Source organism: Thunnus albacares, chromosome 24 (genome assembly GCF_914725855.1).
Source record: "Thunnus albacares chromosome 24, fThuAlb1.1, whole genome shotgun sequence".
In the NCBI taxonomy this organism is placed as follows: Eukaryota; Metazoa; Chordata; class Actinopteri; order Scombriformes; family Scombridae; genus Thunnus; species Thunnus albacares.
The window spans coordinates 4,420,777-4,443,302 of NC_058129.1; the positions used below are offsets into that span (position 1 = coordinate 4,420,777).

The following is a 22,526-nucleotide window of genomic DNA, read 5'->3' on the forward strand; positions in this document are numbered from 1 at the left end:
ATGTATAAAGAGAACTGGATACAGCATCGAAGGTGGGGCCCGTTCATTCTATGAAAGTTGCTCAGTGGCACATGAAGCCAAAAAAGTTCGACTACCGTACATAAAATTACCCGGATCTTCCGGAATCATTGGGCCCCTAGAGCATGCGCACTAGAGACTTTCGCCAGCCAAGCCAGCTACTACCGGGTTAGCCCTCCAGCTAACTCAAATGTGGATAAAACAATTCAATTGTGCAGCTCTTTTAGGCTTTCGAAATGTGATCGAACTGAACGGATCAAATTCTGATAGTGATAGTTTGTGGGGGTTGTGATGCTCAAAAAAATGTATTCGCTGATTTACGGACGTCTCTTTCACAATGTAAGTCTATAGGAAAAAGTCTTTTTGGGCCCAATAACGTCACGTGACGTTGTAATGACATGGTTTGGCTGCTATGTCTAATTGGCTTCACAGCCCGGCGCTGTTCCTGGGGGCTTGGTTTACACTGAAGTATGCAGCCAAGTATCCCAGAATGCATTTCGCACCAACCGGCAGCAATAGCAGAGATTTTAAAGCAGGCTAAAAGCTGTTGTAATTTTTGTTTTTGCACTGCTAATATGTCATTTTATTAATTTTTAATATTTTTTCAGGTGAGAAAGTAACCATGCAGATTAACAATGCGTGGTCAGTTTATCCAAATAACGCCTGTTAGGAAATTTTCTCCAACGGTTTCAGAGACGCGAGGAGCCGCCTATGGGAGCCGCTGGTTGGGACTTGCCGATCCAATGAATTGATATGTGCAGCTCTTTGGTGATTTACCGCTGGCTCTAATGTCTCAGCAGCATTTTGATATATGATATAATTCCTTTTGGAAGATAAATGTCAGTCTAACAGATGAAATCTAACAATTGCAGCTGCCACATTAGTTTGAATGTAAAGCTACGTGTTTTTACTGGACAGAACAGCGCTGCCTCTGCGGCTCTACAGATTGTCACCACATTTCAATAAATATAAATTCATAAAATGAACAGATTAGTCTATATTAAGTTTAGTTTTATTTTACTAAGCTACATAACAGTTTGGATTTTTATTCTAGTTTTTGTTCCAACTGAACGGATCAAACTCTGATAGTGAGACGAATCATTTCGTGGGGGTTGTGATGCTCAAAAAAATGTATTCGCTGATTTACGGACGTCTCTTTCACAATGTAAGTCTATGCGAATAAGTCTTTTTTCTCACATTGGAGTTGGGCTGCTAGCAGCTGAGATGACTGGTTGGTCCCGGCTAGCAGCTCAAAGCCGGCTCCTCATATCTCCGAAAACGCAGCAGATTTACAACCAGGTGTTATTTTGATAAATTGACCACATATCGTGAATCTAAATGGTTGCTTTCTAGCCTGAAAAAATATTACAACTTAATAAAGTGAAATATTAACAGTCCGACAGCGAAAATTACACCAGCTTTAAGCCTGGCTCATCTCCTCCATTGCGCAGTCTTAAGAGACACAACACATTGTGGGGCAGTTGAGTATGTCCAGTAAGCTCACGCCGCATACTCAGAAATTCTTGCTAATGTAGTATACATCTGGGTATTTCTCGCGTACACAAAATCCACATACAGTTCGAATGCACTACATACTCAATTTGATGTCATACTTGGTATTCATGGTAGTATGTCATGAATAGTATGTTAGCCTGCGATTTCGAACACAGCCACACGCAAACAAATAGACACACACACACACACACACAGGTCTCAAAGTCAAATCCTCACAAAGCACTGAGCAAAAGAGCGAATCAGAGTTTTGCTATCGGAGAAGTGTAATCTGATTCGTTCTCCCTTTCCCGCCATCACCATCACAACCAGTGCTGTTACCAGGGGAAATAGACACTGTACACACAATGGAAAAGTTATGGAAGAAGTGTTCAGATTAGGGATGAGCCCAGTATTTGTATTTGGAGGAGAGACACTGAGATAGCGATATAACCGACCTGCATGCTGGTATTCGACATGTTTTGTTTGTTTTTTTTCCTGAAAATAATGTTTGAAATATTTGTATCAAGCAAATATTCATAAAAAAAAACCACTTTGTGCTTTGCCGAAAAACGTATTTGATCTTAACTTAAGTAAAAGTACCAATACAGCAATGTAAAAATAGTCCATTGCAAGTTTAATACTCCATTACAGTGTAAACATAAACCCCTCATCGTGCGCACACACACACACACACACACACACACACACACACAAATACATGCATAGAATACTATATATATAAAATGTATATATATCAAAGTTAATGTTGTGTTAATGTTAATATTACTGTTATTGTGCTATCATGCTAAGAAGGCCCTTTGTATTGAATTGAATTGAATTTAAAAGCAGGGCTACAGAGGACTGTTGGTTCCACACACACCTCCTCATCTGTTGTTAAATCAGGAGGACAAGGGAGAGATGAATGAATTAGACCTCAGCCACATTGTTTTGGAAATATAAACAAAGTTTTTGCCCACTGCTATCCAAACACACATTTCCTATCTTCCTATCTCTCTCGATATTTCTGTGTTAGCTACTACGACCCACTAATGGTGAAGTGCGGTTTTATAGGCTAGCTAGTCACTCAAAGTCACATTTGATTTGGTGAACTTTGTTAAACACCTCTTTGAATGCAGGATGAGCAAACATTTGAGACTGTTTTACAGGAAGAGAAATTACTGGGATTTTGAGGAAAAAATTCTCTGGTACTGATTTTATGACATGTATTTGGCATATGACGAGATAAATGAACAATTAACACAGGGACACAGGATTAAAACTGGGAAAATGTATGCTAACGGAAAAATAACACACATCTGTCCCACATATGCGCAAGTGACTTTTACAAGCAGCATCTCTATTGGTGGAAAATCTACGGAGGTGTCATCAGAATTCTTCAAGCGCAGATTCCGTGTGGGCCTGCCTATTAGAGATTCTGGCAGCCTTTCCATCGTTGCTATGGTGTGGTATCATTAAACCACATAGTTGTAACCGTTTGATGATGTTCTTTCAATAAAAAAAAATGTAGATTTTACAGATTTCACAGTTTTAGCTGGTGTCTTCACTATTGTGACAGTTGCTGTGGATCATGGGTAGGCTAATGTAGCTGCACAAACTGACAAAAAAAAGAACTTAATTTCTTAGAATCGAAAGAGATAATTAAAACCGATGGCCATAACACTAACTCATGATATTGTTGAATTATCAAGGACACTTTTGTGTTTTTGTGTTGAGAAATGTTGAGGGTATCATTAAAACAGGTTACTTTCCGGCAGTGGGCCATTCGGTCCACCAAGAGGAGTGATAAAGAAATAAAGCCAAGGATAAAATCTTGTGATTAAATGTTGAATAATGTAGCAGTTATAGTTTAAAAATGAATTACAAACGAGAAAAAAACTACAGCTTCTGTACTTCCGAGTCCTGACTGACAGAAAAAATGTTCTGCAGGCACGAAAGGTACTTCCAATTGAAATATATTCATTTCAAAGTTGTGTTGAGTGTCACGAAAAAAATGGAAAATTTGTGTCCATGTAATGAATTGATAGATTAAATTTCGTGAGTATTTCACGAATTGCTGTGAGAGTGGGTTATGTAATTACAACTTAAATGTTGACATATTTACAAGTTAGAAACTCGTAATTACAATAACTCTGATATGACTGTAATGTGACATTAGTGGGTAATGTTAACCATGTTTGCCGTTTTAGTTTAGCATGTTAGCATGCTAACGTGCTCTAATGCTGAACTGACACAATGTCTCTCCTGTTATTCCAACTTGGGAGTGTTACCCAAATTACTACTCTTGCAGTCACACTATTCAATAGCCAAAATTTGGTACTTTTGCTGCCTATATATTTAGAACATTGCCTTGTATATTTAGAACATATTTAGAACAAACTGCAGGTGTTGCTGCAGTTTCCTGTCTAATTTTCATGTATGTGTTCTGACCACCTTCTGTCTCTGATGGTTTGCTGTTTACTTGTTTGTTTGTTGTGCTGACTGGCAACCAGAGGGGTATTATATCAACATACACAACATAAACAGGCAACTATTTTGTTGTAAATAGCATTAACATGCCCACCTTATTTCTGATAATATATTCTTTCTCTATGTGTGAAATCTTATTCTGGAAAATAACTCACAACTACAGTAACTACTAAAACAATGTAATATCAAATTTAAAAAGTAAAGTACCAATAGATATATAGAGATGAAATAAATGTCTCCTGTTTTGTTTCTCATATCTCTGGAAACATTGTCAGAAAGAAGAAAAATAGTGTTTGGATCAAAAAAAAGAAATAAATGAAAAATTCAATTAAATATTTGAATTTATTTTTGTCACATCTATACAGAGAGAGCATAAACATGAGAAATACACAACTCAGATGCAACTTGTCATTTTCTACACAACTGAAACACAAACTAATTCATTTATTAATTATTTAATGTTTTATTATGATTATTATGATTATGATAATGGCGATAGTGGTGATGATGATGATGATGATTCTTATTATCTTAGTATTATGATTATTCTTGATGTATTTTGTCTCCTGCCATTCGTTTAGGTCCTGCCAAATGCTAAAGGAATCGCTCAGATCAAGTTTGAGCTTGTGGATCTCCTCTATAAAAGATTTTAAGTGCGACCACAAGCTTTTTGTTTTCTTTTTGCTGTTCTGTGTAGGAGATTTTGATAGTTTGTATCTCAAGTGTCTGCGGTGAAAAGGGTCTGTTTTATAATCAAGAGACAGGTTCTGCTGTCCTGCTCCTGCTGCCAAATAACCTGACCAGCCAGCTCTTCTTCTTGGGCTTTTTGTCCAACATTGCGATCATCCTGGACTCAAGATCTTCCATCCTGATTTCCAGGTTGGCTTCTGTCTGAGCCCACTCGTCCTCCTTTTCTTGCATAGTCTGTTGAGGAGGAAGTAGTCCTCTGCCTTTTTAAGTGCGGCCACAAGCTTTTCGTTTTCTCTTTGCTGTTCTGTGTAGGAGATTTTGAGAGTTTGTGTCTCAAGTTCCATAGCATCATTTTTCATGTGAGGGCCACATTGGCGCAGCGTTTAGCTCTGAGTTCTTCAATTTCACAGTGGAGAGCCTGTTGTACTGAGCAGCCTGCTCTTCCAGGGCCTTCTGGAGCTCCTCTGCACTCTTCCTGCCATCTCCACTTCTTCCAGGTCTTCCAGGTCTGTCTGGGAAGTCTCGCTCCAGGCTGGTGGCTCCTCAAACCACTGTGCAGCAGAGGTCACGTTTTGCTGCTGCGACTTCTTTTTTGCCTCTTCAAAATTGAGGCATTCTCTCAGGTCCTGCCAAACCTGCCTGCTAAAAGAAGCGATCCGCTCAGCTGAAGTTTGACCTTGTGGATCTCCTCTATAAAAGGCTTGGTGTCCTTGCTGCAAGCCTTTTCCAGCTGGTGTTTGAGCTCTTCAATTGTTTTATTGGCTTCTGCAGCAGAGTTGGAGCTTTTACTGCGAAGGTCCTTCAGCTGGATCTTCAAATCGAAGACCTTTCTCTCAGCAGCTACATATCTACAATAGGACAGATGCTCATGGAATTGGGACTCCTCTAGATTTAGTCTTAGAGCAGCATTCTCCTCCTTCAGATCAGATCTGACTTGGTGCTCCACGGGTTTAAAGCGGTAACGATTCCGAGAGTCTGTCCCTGTTTTTTTCTTGAGCTTTTTGTTTTGCTGGGCTTCCGTGTTCCTTATCTTTGGACGAAAAGCTGTGTATCTTGTATTGACCTTCATCTAATGTTTGGCACATTAAAAAGTAACATCTTGGCTGTCAGTACTCATTTGCTCTGCACTGTTGGCAGAAATTAGGTCCTTTTATATCCTGTAACTGTGCTGGAAATACTGAAAAAAAGTGAGTCAATTCATGGTGGCATTAACATGTGGAAGCAGCAGATAAACGCTTAACTCTGTGGATATTTGAAAACTTTAAGGTTTTTATACATTAAATAGGAAGAAAATCATTAAACTAAGAGTCTATGGCGCGCTAGCTCCTCTCTGATGTTGTGCTTCAACACAGCGGTGGTTTGAGTGAAATGTAAACGTTAGCATGCTAATATGCTTATAATGATAATGCTAACGTGCTAGTGTTTATGCTGCGTTCACATCATGTGGGATGCATGGTAGAGATGGGAAAGAGCCCCGTTAAACTCATAATTACAATAACTCTGATTTGATCTGATATGACTTTAAAGAGACATTAGTGGGTAATGTTAACCATGTTTACCATTTTAGGTTAGGTTTTAGGTTAGCGTTTTAGCATGTTAACATGTGCTCTAATGCTGAACTGACATAATGTCTCTCCTGTTATTCCAACTTGGGAGTGTTACCCAAACTACTAGCCTTGCAGTCACACCATTCAAATAGCCAAAATTAGCTATTTTGCTGCCTTATATATGTAGAACATTTCTTAAACAAGTGAAACTAGATACAAGCAAACAGTGAAATGCTCGTTTTTAAATTAGCTGAATCAGTTGTATTAGTGATTATACTGGATTTTACACAGATGTAACCAAGCCTCCAGGACAGTGCTTGCTTTGAAGCCAATTTGTCATCATGGCCAAACCATGGAATTACAACTTCCAGGTCCGACACAGGCCCAAAAAATATTTTTTTCTCACACACAATCATGGCAAAATGAGCAGCTGTATAACAGTGGATACATTTTTTTGAGCATTACAACCCCTGTGAAATGACTCCTTAAACTATAAGAAATTTGATCCATTCCGTCCGATCACATTTCAAGAGTCTAAAAGTCACATGATTTAATTGTTTTATCCCCATTCAAGTTAGGAGGGGGCTAAACCAGAAGTTAGCTGTCTCAGCTAGTGGAAGTCCCTAGTGAGCATGCTCTATGGGCATTGGTGGGAAATCTCATCGCTGTCAGAAATTCCCAATATCTCCAACTCGGAATTATGACCAGGAAACTAATGAATATTTTTTTGGAATTGGTTGCTTGTAATTATGGCCTAAACAATATGACATGAACGTAGCATACACACTCAAGTACACCTGAGTCTGATGCAAATGTTTTTAGTTTTTGCAGATATTTGATCATAAAACAAAGTATTAGACAAATTAAAATTTTAGTTATTACAATTCATGCTTAAGGAGACATCAATGTTTGTACCAAATTTCCTGGCAATCCATCCAATAATTGTTAGAGAGGTGGATTACCCTTGTAAAAAGAGATAAATCCTGTTAGAACTTATTGTCAGGTATCCAGCAATTTTCTCTCTGTGAGTATATTAGAGGATGCTTCACAGAGAAGCTGTGTACTTTTTAATGACCTTCATCTAATAATTTTGCACATTAGAAAGTAACATCCTGGCAGGCAGCACTCATGTGCTCTGCACTGCTGTCATTAATTTACTTTCTTCATTTAAATATTTTGATTGTAAATCATATTATTAGATACAATACAGCATCTTTGGTTTTAGTGCATCGTGGCTATTTGCCTCAGCTGCATGCGGTGCGAGTGACTGAGGATGTGTGAACTCTCCACCACAGGGATCCACCAGCAGGCCCTCAGACCTGCAGCGCAGCGACGGCACCATGCCAATCTGTGCCGGGCTCCCACCACAGCCTCATCCAAAACGCTTAATCAAAAGGGACACTCTCTCCACTTGGTCCCGCATGAAAAGGAAGCTGTTGGCCCATGCTGTGTACCTTGGCAGCTAGACAGAGAATAACCCAGATTGGTCTACTATCCACTACGCTGCGAGGATAGTGGAGAGAAGGCCTGCGATACAATCTGCATTTTCTAGCAGGTAATTGAAGCTTTGGGGACATGGTTGATGGTGATGTGTCCTGCCGTGGCCTAATCAGCCTTCCTGTCTTTACCGTCAGCACTGATGGATGTTTATCGTCTCCTCAAAATAGGGCCTGCATGTCTCTTCCTGCAGAAGTTGATTCGAACCGCTGAATGAATGTCAGAGGGAAATTACTGTAATTTCACTCGTCAAGCTTTATTGTAGTATGCACCCCAATATTAAGGTCAACTCTTTCTGGCTCCACTGATTCGTTTAGACACTTCCGTGCAATTTCTCTGCCAGACACACCACATGTATGAGTCTTTGATTTTACTTTTGAGGGTGCTTCTTTCTTTATGTTGTCTCCTGGTTTCTCCTAACATTCAAGCCTAATTAATGACTGGAGAAAATGTCTGAGTAATTGGTTATAAATTCCCACCCTTGTGTCAAATTGCAGCGTTGCTGTATTTGTACTTGCAGTGTCCTCCAGCTGTAGATAAAACCAATTTTACACTTTTCTTACAGATTATGGTGCAATGGATGTCAAACCTCAGGTTAACTTCACTCTCCCATTGCTCCAGTCCTATCAAAATCTACACTGATAACACTACTAGGGTCTTTAGATAAGAGTTTACCTTGGAACAAATATTATTACTAGATGCAGCAGCAGCAGTAGTGGTTTGTTAGCGGCTAGTGATGCCTGTTTTAGTCACAAAAAATAAAATAAGTGGACATATAATGGCTTTTGTTTAGTAGAATTAGTTTTCAAACTTGAAGTGTTTGAACTGCTGCTTGGCCCTGACACATTTTAAAGTAAAATACATAAAATTTAAAAAACACCGTTTTGCTCTACTTTCTCAATTTGAGATTCATTGAAAGATAAACATCGTACTTGCTCCGGGCTTTAATGCTGACAGTCCCAAGGACAGAATAAATGTACCACTTTAGATTCAAAAGGGGCAAATGAGGGAACAAACAGGAAAATATTCAGATTTAGAATAAAGGAATTAACAAGACATTAAGGAGAAGAATTGTCTAAACTTTACCAGTAAATATCTTCTAATTAACATTCCTTCCTTCTTGGAAAAACAGTTCACACAACTTTCTCATGCTGAGCGATATGAAGTGTTCAAAGCGAGTCCCTGAAGTAAAATGTGATTATTGATGTGTGTGAACTCGAGCTGTGATCAAGGAAAAATTAGAAAAAAAAATATCATATGGAGTACGTGACAGCCACCAAAGCTTTTTACTTCATTGCCTCTTCCAGCCTATGTTAACATATATAGTACGTCTCCAACAACTGGCATATCTACCAAACAGTCATGTAATACTGGATCAAAAAGTTTAATTAGGTCAATGTGTTCTGTAGATGTCTGTTAATGGTGTTTTTCTCTTTGAACTTAATTGTGTCAAAATACTTTTTCATCTTAAAAGCTCCGATCCTGTGACTGCAGTATGATGCCTTCGTTAGAAAAGAAAAATGTGTTTGTGTGCTTGTTTAAATGTGACTTATTAGAGCCACTGTTTCTTACTCTGAAATACCACCTTGAGTCGATATTCTGACTCTGAGCAGAACATGTAGCATTAACCCCTTCATTGTATGTGCATATTTTTATGCCGTAAATCCATCAAAGGTATCATTCCATTGGTGTAAAAGACTGAAATAGGAGACATGTATTAGTTTAATATAGTTTATTGTGTACACACACCACACAACAGTATTGCACTCTGATAATGTTAGGGGACTTGTGAGAGGCAGATTAAAAAAAGAATGGTCAAAATCAAAGCAGCAGAAGCCGAACTATCCTGGACCCTACATTTCCCATCATGCAACTTGATGGTGGCTTTAGTCATACCCTTCCTGTCTGGTAAATGCCCACATCTTTCAAACTCTACTACTTAATTTTACAACACAGCTTTCTGGCAAAAAAAAAAGTATAGTCTCCAATGTAGAGAGGAAGCAATTAATTGATTAGTCGATCAACATAAAACTAACTATTTTGATAATCAATTATAGTCATTTATTTAGCCAGGTTCTGTGTGGTCATCCAATGTATGATCCCATGCTGTCCTGCAACACTGGCTAAATAGTACATTAGCTTTAGCTTGCATCCGATTAAGGCTAAAACAAATGTACCATTATTGTGTAGCATTCTTTAAATTCATATATATTTAGCGGCTAATGTATCTATATGGTTATTTATTATTACTAATAACCTAAGAAAAAGTAAGAAGACTCTTACCCTCTGTTGTTTTGTATGGGAGGGACAGTTGAGAGAAACAGAACAAGATGACAAGGGAAAATAAGTTAAGTTGTACCACTTGTTCCACTTCTGAACCATTGAGCTGTCCCTCTAAAAGTAATTGGCCGTTGCGGACACAGCGTTGTAACACCCACTCATATGAGGGCTTTGTGTCAGAACTGAAACTGAAAAAGTAAGCAGCAAAACTGAAAAGAGTGACAACAAAGGAGAAATCCTATTCAGTGAAGAAAAAGTGGAGAATTTTTTTTTTTTTATCACTGTAGCGCTCTTGTATAGTTTTATTGTAAGTTCTGCCTTTCAGGTCTTTTTTTTTTTTGCTTTCAATTTCATTTTTTGATGTGATTCTTGAGAGATTTTGTTCAATTATTATGACATAAATTTAATTGCCTACATTGGTGAAGCTGGAATGAACAAATGTTTGACAGTTTTTATAAATGACCTGAACAATTAATCACTTACCAAATTTGTTGATAATTAAATTTCTGTTGATCAGCCATTCCATTTATTGACTAATTCAGAGGTGATTTTAAATGGCACCTTACCACTCCCCATAGTGAATGTGAACTAGAAGTCCAGAGAGATTTCACCATGTAGTGACATGGTGCATCTTAGGAGCCTGGTTTATGCAGTCATTCAAGGGTGAGTTTAATATTAGCAAATTTAATGAGAGGATCAAAACTTAACATATTTAGCTGCAATTGGGTGCAATCAAATCAGCTTACTATCCAAAATTTTGATTGCATCTTAACAGGCATAATTAGTGTAGAAAGTGCTTGTAACCTAGAGGGGGAATAGTTTGGCATTTCAGGAAATATGCTTACTTGCTTTTCTGCTGAGGGTTACATGAGAAGATTTATACCACTCTCATGACTGTACACTAAATAGGAGGCTAAAGCCAGCGGGCAGTTAGCTCCTTAGCATAAAGAAAACAGCTAGCCTGGCTCTGTTCAAAGGTTAAAAAAATTAGCCAACCAGCACTTCTAAAGCTCACTAATTAACTAGACTCACAGGTCAATCTCTAAATGCTTTGCTCATAGAGACTCAGGACAATCTCCTAGGTTTTATTGTTCAAACTGGGTGGAAACAATAAGAGAGTTTGAAAAAAACCCTGCATTGCAGAACCAATCCAGATTCTTTAGGGTGGCCCTCATATTGGGGCAGTAACATGCATTTCATGATGGAGGAGAATAGGGGGAGAGCATCATTTCCTGTAAGGCGTGTCCTTGACAAAATGTAAAGGGGGCGTAGGTTTGTTAGCGACGGTTCTCGCCACCGTTCAGGCAACTACCATGCATTTAGAAATCCCCAGGCTTCGGTAGGTGGAGATCTCTGATTGACCGGTATTGCAAGGCTAACTAATTAACATGTTATATCTTGTTTGTTTAATCTGTACATAAACTAAATGTCAACATGTTGATTTGTAGTTTTAAGGAGCTATCTGTTTCCCCATGCTTCTACTCTTTATGCTATTTAAGCTAACCACTTGCTCAAGCATCATATTTAGTGCACAAATGTGAGAGTGATATCAATCTTCTCATCTAACCCTTGCCTTTATAATACAAAATGTCCATTACCTTTAATGGGGCCATATTAGGCTTTTTGTGATTTTCAATTATTTATATATTGTTATGATGTCGGATATCTATGCTAAACATGGTCAAAATTCCAGAACTTGAGATAACCACATGTAGAAATGCTCACTGCAAGTCAAAAACCAGGGCTTCAACTTGCACTAAATGTTTCATTTGCAACAATTTTTTCTACCTGTCTCCCTAACTCAGGGGCAGCTTCTAAGAGCTGGCCAATCAGAAGAGAGCAGGCTCATCAGGAGGGGGACCTTAAAGAGACAGGAGCTAAAACGACTCTTTCAGACAGAAGCTGAACTGAGGGGCTGTCTCAAGAGTCAGTATGAGTTAAATAAGGACTTTTTTTTTAACTGTAAATCATGCAAAGATATTCCAGAAGAGCCCCAGATTTTAAATATAGACCTGTAAATGTGCATGATATGTCCCCCTTTAAATCAAATGTATTAACTTCTGGTGTGGGCTAACACCTGAATGAAAAGCATATTGACACAATTGATTTAGTTGTGGTAGGTTGTTTCCCCTCAACAGGTCAAACTGTCAGTATACATCCATTGTGTTACAACATAAGACACATTATACTCACATGAAAACACACTAGCTTCTATAAGTTTTAATGTCCTTATTGATAAAAAAAAAAAAAAAAAGATCAACAGTGCATGCAGACACAAGCACATCAGTTCATTCTGGTGAGGTTTCTTCTGATTATGGCAGTTAATGGTCCATCTAGCCGATGTGTATCTGTGCCAGGTTAACCATGCCTTTGAGCTGAGTCAGGGACTATCTGGGCCACATGCCAAATAACTCTGGCAGTCAACAGTTCACTATTTTACAGCCAATTTACAGCAACATTGCTTAAGACTGCATGCTGCATGAATTCGGTCATCACACATTCCAGGCACACGTATCCTGGAAAGTGTCCCGGTCTTCGGCTTTGTTTATGCTTCCATTTTCCCAAATTGCATCCATGCCAGCTACCTGGCAGCTGGGCCTCTTTGTTGTATTAGCCATGGAGATGGAATAATTAGTGTCTGGCCAAATTGTGCCACGTGTGCTCATGCCAGCGGGTCATGATTTGCACATGAACATTTGCAGGTACTTTAGCAAGTAAGGAAAAAAAAAAAAAAAGATTTGTGCAGCAGTCTTAGGGTGAGGTGTGAATTGAAATAAGTCATTATCTACAGAAACACCTTCCCGAGAGGCAGCAAGGAGAGGCTTCAAAAGGATACTTTATTGTCGCAATCCAGACACATTGCAGAAAATAGGAGAAGCGTGCAGAGAGAATCTCCGAGAGGCTGGTTATGGCAAGCTGCTTAGGTAACTGCATTAGACAACCAAACATCAAAGCCTTAAATATTCAAGGAGCCCTGAGATGGCGAGAAATGTACAAATGGATTATTCCTCCTTGAGTAAACACACATAGAATATAAGCACGCGGTGAAGTGAGAAAAGGGGTCTGCAAGGGAACATTTGACAAACTGCAGTGGTTCAAGATGATGGAAAATACTGTTGAGAATGAATCAAAAAAGAAAATGTGTTCCCAAGACAAGAGGTGGTTTTACCACAGATCAAACAGAATCAGACACCTCTTACCAGTAAACCCAATTCTGCTTCTCACAATATCCAGCTGTCACCACTGACAGTATTAACATTGTGATGCGCCTGTTGTGATCTCCTCCTACATTAGGTGCCATTTCTAAGGAAACTGCTCAACAAGGCGTCTGAGGCTGTGATGAAGCATAAACCTCCAGCCTGCGGGAACAAGTCACCATATCAGAGACGAATGGAAAAATGAGTCCGTGGAAGTTCTGCGGAGCAGCGGATGTATGGGTAGGATGTCTTGTGATGAATAGCAAACCTTGTTTCCTAAACTCTGTTCCTGTGCTGCAGCTTCATCACTATGCAGCTCTATCTTCATACATCTAACTCCCTGCCTGATTTATTGGAGAGTATGGCGGAGTCGCTAGACCTTGCATCAGACGCTGAGGAATTTCGTGCACAAGTACAAATGCTTACATACTGTAGACTGGGTGAGGAAAAGGTACATTTGTGAGATAGATGAAGGGAGCCCATTAGAATTGCAAAAATATTCACATACTCATTTGAAGGATTTACATGGATTTGTTTGTTTAAAAAAAAACTATTTTGATAGCATCTCTGTGAAGAAAAATCTGTCTCGTGGCCCGGCAGCATACACAAGGTTTCCTTTAATTGGAACACATTTCACACAGAAATGATGATTGATTAGTTCAGTCTCAATAGCCATACCAGAAGACTGACCTTTCCTTACCTGTTAAATATTCATGCTGTCCTGTTGTGGAAGTCCCTTCAGGATAAACCCACATCAATAAGAGATATTTAGTCTGGTATTAATTGAAAGAGGATTTTCGAAATTATTCAGGGGACGGATAGTCTTTTAAAAATGGCTGTGATTCACAGTTAAGATTTGTATTATGACCATCTGGTTAAGATTCAGAATCCCAGAAAGCTTGTGTCGCCCACTCGTAAAGCTTAGTGTGTTCTATCCTGTGGCCGACTATTTAAAATGCACCCTGCATGTGTGGATTTCTTCTAAGGATAACAGCAGCCCTAATGTACAATCTAAGAAGATTGTTCTCTAAGCCTTAAAAGATCATATCTGATAGAAAAGAGATGAAACCATTTCAGACAAAGCTTAGCGTGAGCCCCAGAACCGGTGCAAGAGGTGCAAGACCAGAGGCCGGGTTATTCTCTTATCTTAGTGGCCAAAGCTCTCTGGCAAAGCACCCCTCCTGGCATTTAAAACACATGTCTGCGATAACATCATTGGTTCTTTTCTCCCTCCCTCTGGCCTCCAGAGAGAATCTCTAAGCATCTCTAAATGTCACATTAAGTGCTTCTCTTGTCCCGCACTGACACAAAAACGAGGTGCTTTCTGAATACAAAGAAGGCCCATACTGGATGTCTGCCATAGCTCAAAGAGAGCGACAGTTATCTTCTCTCCTCTTTCCTGCTCTCTCCCTCATTTGTTCAAACTGTCAAAACTAACATTTAGTCTCTAATAGGGCTACCCAAAGGACGGCAATGACTTTTACTCATGGTCCTAACAAAATTTGCTAGACTACATTTATAAAGCACAAGTCATGTGGACGGTTGGTATCAACATTATAGTCAATATAACTCCAATTAACACACCCTAACCTGTAGCGCAGGTATATTTAAGCACAAGCAGCACACTAATTGTCCTGTAACTTTATACTAAAGAGGAGAACATAATTAGAACCTCCAGGTGTAAAATGAGGAAAGCAAAGGTGTAGAAATTATGACTACTTTGAATGCTAATGTCATAACAAGGTGCAATATTACCTGCCTGGAGCTGCGCCTGAACAAGTGTTAGAGAGAAATTAGATTTCTCCTTGTTGGGTTCCTATTCATAGCAGCTTCAGCAGTGCTGTTCTTGTGTTTATTTACATACAGGCAAATTTGAACACAAGGTGGGAAAGTCCACCTAGAAAAAGAGCAATTAAAACATGTAATGTAATGCAGAAGTAATGTTAAAGTGGACATACCATGCACGTTTCCAGGTCTATATTTATATGCTGAGACTCTACTATATCTTTGCATGATTTACAATTCAAAAAACTCCTTATTTATCTTTTACTGGCTCTTTATGCAGCCCCTCAGTTCAGCCTCTGTCTGACACAGGTCATCTTGGGTCCTTTAAGGCCGCCCTGGCCCACCACCACTCTGCTCTGATTGGCCAGCTTCCAGAAGCTTCCCCTCTGCAGACTTCTGGTGGCTTGGGAGGCTACATAAATATAGTAGCAGTCAGGTTTCACCTCTTATGTGGGATACATGAACAATCTGATGTCATCACAAGGACAAAGTAAGAGGTAAGGTGGCAAATGAAGTGTTCAGAGCAGGCTGAACTTGCAGGGAACATTTTACATACATTCACCTCAAGTTTTGGATCTTTGACTATGTTTAACAGACGTGACATAATAGTATAAATATCACAAAAAAGGTTGCTCCTCTCCCATTTCCCCTTTAAGGCCTTGATTCCCAACATTACCAGTGTTTTTGTTTTAAGTCCAGTGTTTCTGTTAATTCATCATTCATTTTTGCACGAATGTTTCAGTTGAGTATTTTGTGTTTCACAATGTTATTTTGTTGAAGGGCTTCAGTCCTGTTCTTTTTGAGTTGTGATGGTGGGGCAGATCGTCTGCTTAATCAGTGATAGTGACAAAAGGTGTGCATCATTAGCTGCACCCAGCAGTGAGTCATTAGGCTCTGTCAAGTTGACATAGGAAGGATAAAACTGTTCTGTAGTAAATGACATTCTGTATAATTTGGTGCACTCATAGCTGTGTGTGTGTGTGTCATCATAGGAAATTGTGATTGTCAGCAGTAACAGGTCAACGTCAGTGTTGTTCTTTATGTTTTGAAAGCATGGTATCAGTCTAGCTCACCCTATGATTAACATCGTAGATGGTACGTTCCAGTTAGGTGAGGCTAAGGAGGTAAAAGGCCAGTCACTGAGTCAGTGAGTGTGTTTACATGGACTTGAGTGTCCTGGTTATGAGGTTTATCCCTGTTTTGATCATATTCGGGATATGGTGTTTACATTCATACCCCCATATACATGATAAAAACTATTATCCCAGTTTATTGATTACTGCATGCTAATTGTGCAGTAAGCAGTGCACCTCACAACACAAACCAGCTCTGTAACTGATAACCTTGACCTCTTTAGTTTTGATGTTTGGCCACATGACCTGACTTACTCCACTGTACATGTTGGGAAACCAGCGTCCTGTAGCCTGAATACTACAAGCTTGAATAGATCAGCATTTTGATGCAAAGCAGTACTTTAGATTGAGTGCACACACAGGGCCTCATAATGTTGAATGTCTTGCTGACGATGATGCAGTAATAGCTACTCTTTAAAGTAACTTTACATGTTTAAAATCCACACATCATGGGGCTCCTTGATAACCTACAGGTTAAGACGCAAACCACATAACCGCATAACCGCAATGTTCACAATTTGATTCCTTCCATGTATACCCCTCTCTCTACTCCTGTATACTTGGAATTGTTCAGTGTGAAAATGAAACTTAAAGGGGAGCTAGTATGCTTTTTGATGTTTTCTGTTATTTATATACTGTTATGATGTCAGATATCTATGCAAAACATGGTCAAAGTTCCAAAACTTGAGGTTAATGTATGTAGAAATGCTCCCTGCAAGTCAAAAGTCAGGGCCTCAACCGCCTCTGCATGCTTCATCTGCAATAATTTTTTCTATCTTGCCAGTGAGTTGATGTCAGATCATTGCACATGCCCAATGTTTGCATTGTTCACTCTTATATTTTAGATTGGATCGCAGCTCAAACATGTACGGATGTATTTGAGAAGTTAACATTTCTAGTAAATAAGGAGAAAAAGAAGTGAAATCCTATTACTATAGTTTATTTTATGGTTTGTTTACATAGCCTCCTGAGCAGCCAGAAGTCAGATGTGACGCAGCTTCCAGAAGCTAACCAATCAGAACAGAGAGGGCTCATCTGGAGGGGGGCCTTAAAGAGACAGGATCTAAAACAGCCTGTTTCAGACAGAGGCTGAACTGAGGGGCTGCATAAAGAGCCAGTAAAAAATGAATAAGTATTTTTTTTAAAACTATGAATCATGCAAAGCTACTCTAGTGGAGTCTAAGAATAAAAATATAGAGCTGGAAATGAGGATAATAGGTCCCCTTTAATGTGCAATAAACAGTCTACGGTCTTTATAATTCATGTTCCTGGGTGGAAGTCAGTTCAATAAAGTAAACTTTGATTGATTCACCCGCTGCTTGAGGCAGATGTTACTCTAAAGCTCAAATGAAACAGTGACGCTTCCTGTAAGTTTTATGAATATACACATCATCTGTCATAATGTCTCCATTAGGCCAGCTGTATTTACAGTAAGTGCGTTGCAAACAACATACGCACAGTAAATACAAAGAAAAGAACCTGAAAATATCCTATCAGGAAAGTGTTTGTTTAGCTTTATTTTCTAATTTAAACAACATCACTTATTTTATATCAGACATCACTTAATAAAGTGTTCATGAAAAAAGGATGGACTAAAAAATGAACAGAAACAATCAAAACTTGTATAAAATGTTTGTGGTTTCTCCTGTTGGTTCTTAAGATGCTCTAAACTTCCTGTGAGTGGGTAGGAGGCAACTGTTAATCATCACCATAATTTCTTAAGAAGGTAATATCTTAGCCTTAAAATATCTCTGGGAATCGTGGCCCAGTTCGTTTCAAGAATATCCTGGCCTAAAGTGTTAAAAATGTGCTACAAATACTGATTAATTGGAAGATAAATAAGAAATGTGCAGGGTTAGGTAATGCTGCAGACACACGCAGGATTCCCTACTGTGTTACAATAAATTCTGAGTTTAGTTTTATACCCATGAGCACATTTATCATGCATTACTCCCTCCATATATTCAATCTCCATTACCTGTTTCCTCTAAAGGATCTGCTGCTGTTGCTGCTGCTGCTGCTGCTGCTGCTGCTGCGGCTGTTTTGCCCTATAGAGCCTGGGCCTCCTAGCTCAGTGGGAGGATGAGAGAAAAAAAAAACAGTGCCAACCTCGTCATTTGTCTGCTATATATAAAATTCTTTAGTGCTTCTACCTCACCTGGCCTGAGCAACATTCATAAGGGACAATGAAAGGAAACGGTGGGATGCTTCTCTCTTTCTCCCCTCCCCGCCGCGGCGCTCTTTCATCTTTCCTTCCCACAAGGCTGATTCACCACTTGTGACCCCTGCGGCTGCCTCGTTGAAAATAGACAACAAAGATGAGATGAAAACCAGCGGGCAGTTGTAGGCTAGATTGCCGCCTGGCTTCAACTCGGTCGAGCAGTGGCGAGCGAGCTGACACTTCCATTTGTCTGGATTCTCAGCGTGTAAAAGAGAGCGGGGCTGGCACTGCCACGCACCCACATCTGCCAGCATCAACAAACACCAGCCTGTCAGACCTTTGCTATGCCTATAGAAGCGCTCAAAACACTTTTGAGAAAGTTATTCTTCTGATCCAAGTCGCGGAGGCAACCTTTGACTCTGCACCCCTCCTCTGAAGTTGCATCTCCTTAAACTGTTTTGAAAGATAAAAGCGACTATATTTGAATGCATCTGTCCCTGATTTATAAATTGCATGTGCACACACGCACAGAAACAGGCCTCCTTTCACCTCTGTATCATCTGGTTCTTCAAAATATCTCAGGATGCCTATGGAGTCATTCCTATGTTCCCAGGGTCCTATCTTCCCCAGATTTATACGGCACATAATGGGAACATGACAAAGGGTCCTATGTTCCCAAGGTCATATATTTCCAGCAGGGGTGCCGCCAGGGATTTTGGGCCCCATGAAAAGATATCACATCGGGCCCCACCACCCCAACCCTAACCACTTGCTGTAACCACACCTCCAGAGCCCACTCAACCCATTTAAAGCTTTAAATAACTCTACCTTTGCAGGCTTGCAACTTTCCTGTAGTCCAGTATTTACTGCATGATATTTTCTGGCAGTGAGCTGTGAAAATATAACACTGTGCAGACATAGTATACACCATCAGCCTGCCAGGGACTGCATATGAAAATCAGCCTGTAGAGCTATAACTGGCACATTTACATGATGGACCCAAGTGCTCATGTTTATTAATGTGCATTGTCCCTTCTTAAATAAAATAAACATGAACATACATGCAATATTCTGTATACAATGGAATTCACTATTTAATGCAAGACTGATGCCCTCTGTAAGAATAAGCTCATTGTTTACAGGCTAAATGTAATTTTTATGGTAAAATTCTTGAATGGAAAATTATCTTAACATTAGTGAATAATTTAAAATAAATATAACGTAAATATACATTAACCTCCTCAATTAAAATACAGACTGAATCACCCAACGCTTCAAACTGTCCAGCGTCCAATACAGACTGTGGGCTGTTTGTGTTTCATGTAATGATTAGTATGCAGGAAGTGAACACAGTGTTTGAATTCTTATCATTGAAAAGGATTTAATCATTTTTCTTTTTTTTTCCATAATAAATACAAAAAAGGAATTCCCACAGGCCCCCTTGCAATTATGCCAGTTGACATGTTATTCAACACAATGCTCCTCACCTTCAGCTGGGAGTTTAGCTGGTTTATTGGTAGGGGGATGGGGATAAGGAGACAGAGCTGCTGAGCCTGGAGCTAAATCAGGGACAACTGATTTAGTATGAACAGCTTGCTAAAAGTTTGCCTGTATCGATTAACTGTCGGCTAAAAGAGGAGCGAAATGTAAACAGAGTTTTCCACCTCTTGCACCATGGACTAAGCTAACAGGTTCATTTCTACCACTCACTGACTACACCCACCATTAGTTTTATTATTAGTATGTAGTATGTATCTAATGTTCTCATAATTTTTTAGGGCCCCTGCAAGTCACAGGCCCTTAGAATTGTCCTAACATGTTTTGTTACTGTTTTTGAAGCCTTGTTCCAATAAAAAAAAAAAAAAAAAAAACGGGTCAAATTTGACCCGAACATAATAAGAAAGTTAATGTGTGTTAACAGATTACTGAACTGGGGAACATAGGACCTTTGGAACATATATACGCTCCCATGCTTATCTGAGAACAGACAAGATAATACAGTAAGCATGACTGTACACAGCATTTTAGTATGCAGAGTGGTCTGGATCCGTCTCGTCCTACTGCAGGGGAAGATAAGAACCTCCTTCATGAATAAAGATGTTTAGGCATCCGCTCTTCTCTGCGTTCAACGTGTACTTGCTACACTGGCTATTATTTATAGTCCCACTAAGGCCCAGAATGGTGAGAGTGGGTCTCATGGGAGATTGGGAAGTAGAGCCACCGCTACCTATAGTGGGAAAGATATACCACCTCACCCCTGCTGAGAACTTTGCACAGGAAATGAACTCATAAATCAAGCAGTAAATTGAGTGTAGGGCTGTGCTTACTCATCTCAAGAGGTCCGCTCCTCTTCCTCCACACACGCCTGCTCCTTTTTTTTTACTGCATGACTAATGCGACGCGGCAACTGCCCATGTGTCTCTCGCTTTAAGCTCTTATCAAAAAGTGTGGATTTTATTTTTTTTTTCGAGTAAACACCATAACTCTGGCCTGGAGGCTACAGTGTAGGAACATCTAGGAAAAGGGTAGAGGGAAAAGTCTAGCGAGGGAACATCAGCGTCTCGTCCTACAGCTGAACTTCACTGCCTCATTGTGATGCCACTGGTGAGAGATGCCTGTCTTTTCCCGGACACAGCCTGTGAGGAGAGTCTCCCCTGCCCGCCTCAGGCTATCCTGACAGTCACAGGCCCTGTCCGCAGGAATTAAAATCTCTATTTATCAGGACTCGACTGAAGCTGTCTGGGGATTGGCCGGGGAAATGGCACACAGTCAGCCTTTTCCAGCAGTGGGACTCTGATGGAGAGTTCAACACGCAGGGATGTGCCTGTGCAGGTTGTTTCTTGACAGTGTGTGCAGTGTTTTTAAAGAGGAAAATCTCTCATCCTCTCATCCCTGCTTCACACTTTGTTTCAGTGCCGCGCCGGCGCCAGCGCTGTTCCGAATTCAGCTCATGCTTCCCAAGAACTAAAAAGTAACAATTTAAGACTGATCCTTGAATACAAGCAGTGTCTGTGTGTGCTTACGTGTGCATCCACCCTGCTGAGCTTTGCTTCCTATTAAAGCGGCGACTCTGCCGCCTCCCGCAGCTGCTCTCCATCACAGCAGCGGTAGGCAGCATTTCCTCTGACAGAGAAGGAAGACAGGAGGGAGGAATCATGGCCATCACTGCTTTCCAGTAAAACCACAGTCACTGCAGTGCTAAGTTAAGATCTCTACTGACCTCTGCTGGGGAAATACCAGTACCTGTAAGGGCGGCTTCCTCAGTCATGCATATCTACAGTATCACAATGTGTGGCTGCAAGACCCTGATATTAAAGGGTTAGTTCATCTAAATCACAACATTTGTGATTTAGCTGACCTTTAACCTCTTGCTCAACAAATATCCTTTTATAAACATGTTATTCTTTTTATTTTCTCTCAGTTTAGACCATCTTTAGTTCATATTCTTTATTTGCTCCAATCATTGCCATTCAATTTTCCTACTATTTTGACTTGGATATTTAATTAACCAATAAACCTAACTTGGTGTATTCTGCTTGCACACAGAACTACAATTCTTGTTTTCACGACCACTTTAAAGCTATAAATATATTTTTAAACCATTTTTCAGTGTTTGAAAGTGATAAAGTACATTTACTTGTACTTGTACCCAGTACTGCACTGGAGGTACTTGTACTTTAATTGAGTATTTCCATTGTCTGCTACTTTATATTTGTATTCTGCTACATTTCAGTTGGAAATACTTTTTATTTCACTATAATTTTGACAGCTGTATTTTCTACTTTTCAGATAAAAAAAAAAAAACATTTAATAAACTTATCAAATCCAATACACTTTTCTGAAGTAAACTGGTAGTTTCCAGTTTTTTTGGCTTGTGATTTCTTACAGAAAAAGCAATGTCCATGACTTGTAAGCAGTTACACCAAAGAGTGATTTCATCTCTATATTTCTCAGATGGTTTCATTTAAATAACTGTTTGAGGCTCAAAGATGTAAAATTGTCCAATATTTCACAAAAAAATAATTTAATTTTTTGTAGCAAAAGTTCTTTTTTTTTTTTACCCCATTAATCATGTTTGGAGGGGGCTGACTGGACTATCTTTAATAAAGTAGTTAAAACTATCTCCACCTCAAACAGCTATAACTATGAAATGCTGTTAACATATTGATGCATCAGTATTAACGTTCTAATAATGTCATATGATAATATATCTTTCACAAGGGAGTATTTTTTACTG

The 22,526-nt window shown here is 39.5% G+C and overlaps 1 protein-coding gene across 7 annotated transcripts in view; it reads left to right on the forward strand.

Annotated features, from left to right (window-relative positions):
• Positions 1–5,217: 5,217 nt before the first annotated feature.
• Positions 5,218–22,526, forward strand: part of dzip1 (DAZ interacting zinc finger protein 1) — a 30,237-nt gene continuing 12,928 nt past the window's right edge. For 4 of the 7 annotated variants that reach the window (XM_044345391.1, XM_044345398.1, XM_044345397.1 and 1 more), the window contains exons 1-2: positions 7,532–7,791; positions 13,308–13,450. The gene's annotated coding sequence lies outside the window, so the exon portion shown is untranslated. Of the gene's footprint in view, positions 5,877–7,151; positions 7,792–11,899; positions 11,940–13,307; positions 13,451–22,526 lie in introns of those variants that run through there. The other 3 variants (XM_044345394.1, XM_044345393.1, XM_044345395.1) reach the window with 3 other exon arrangements.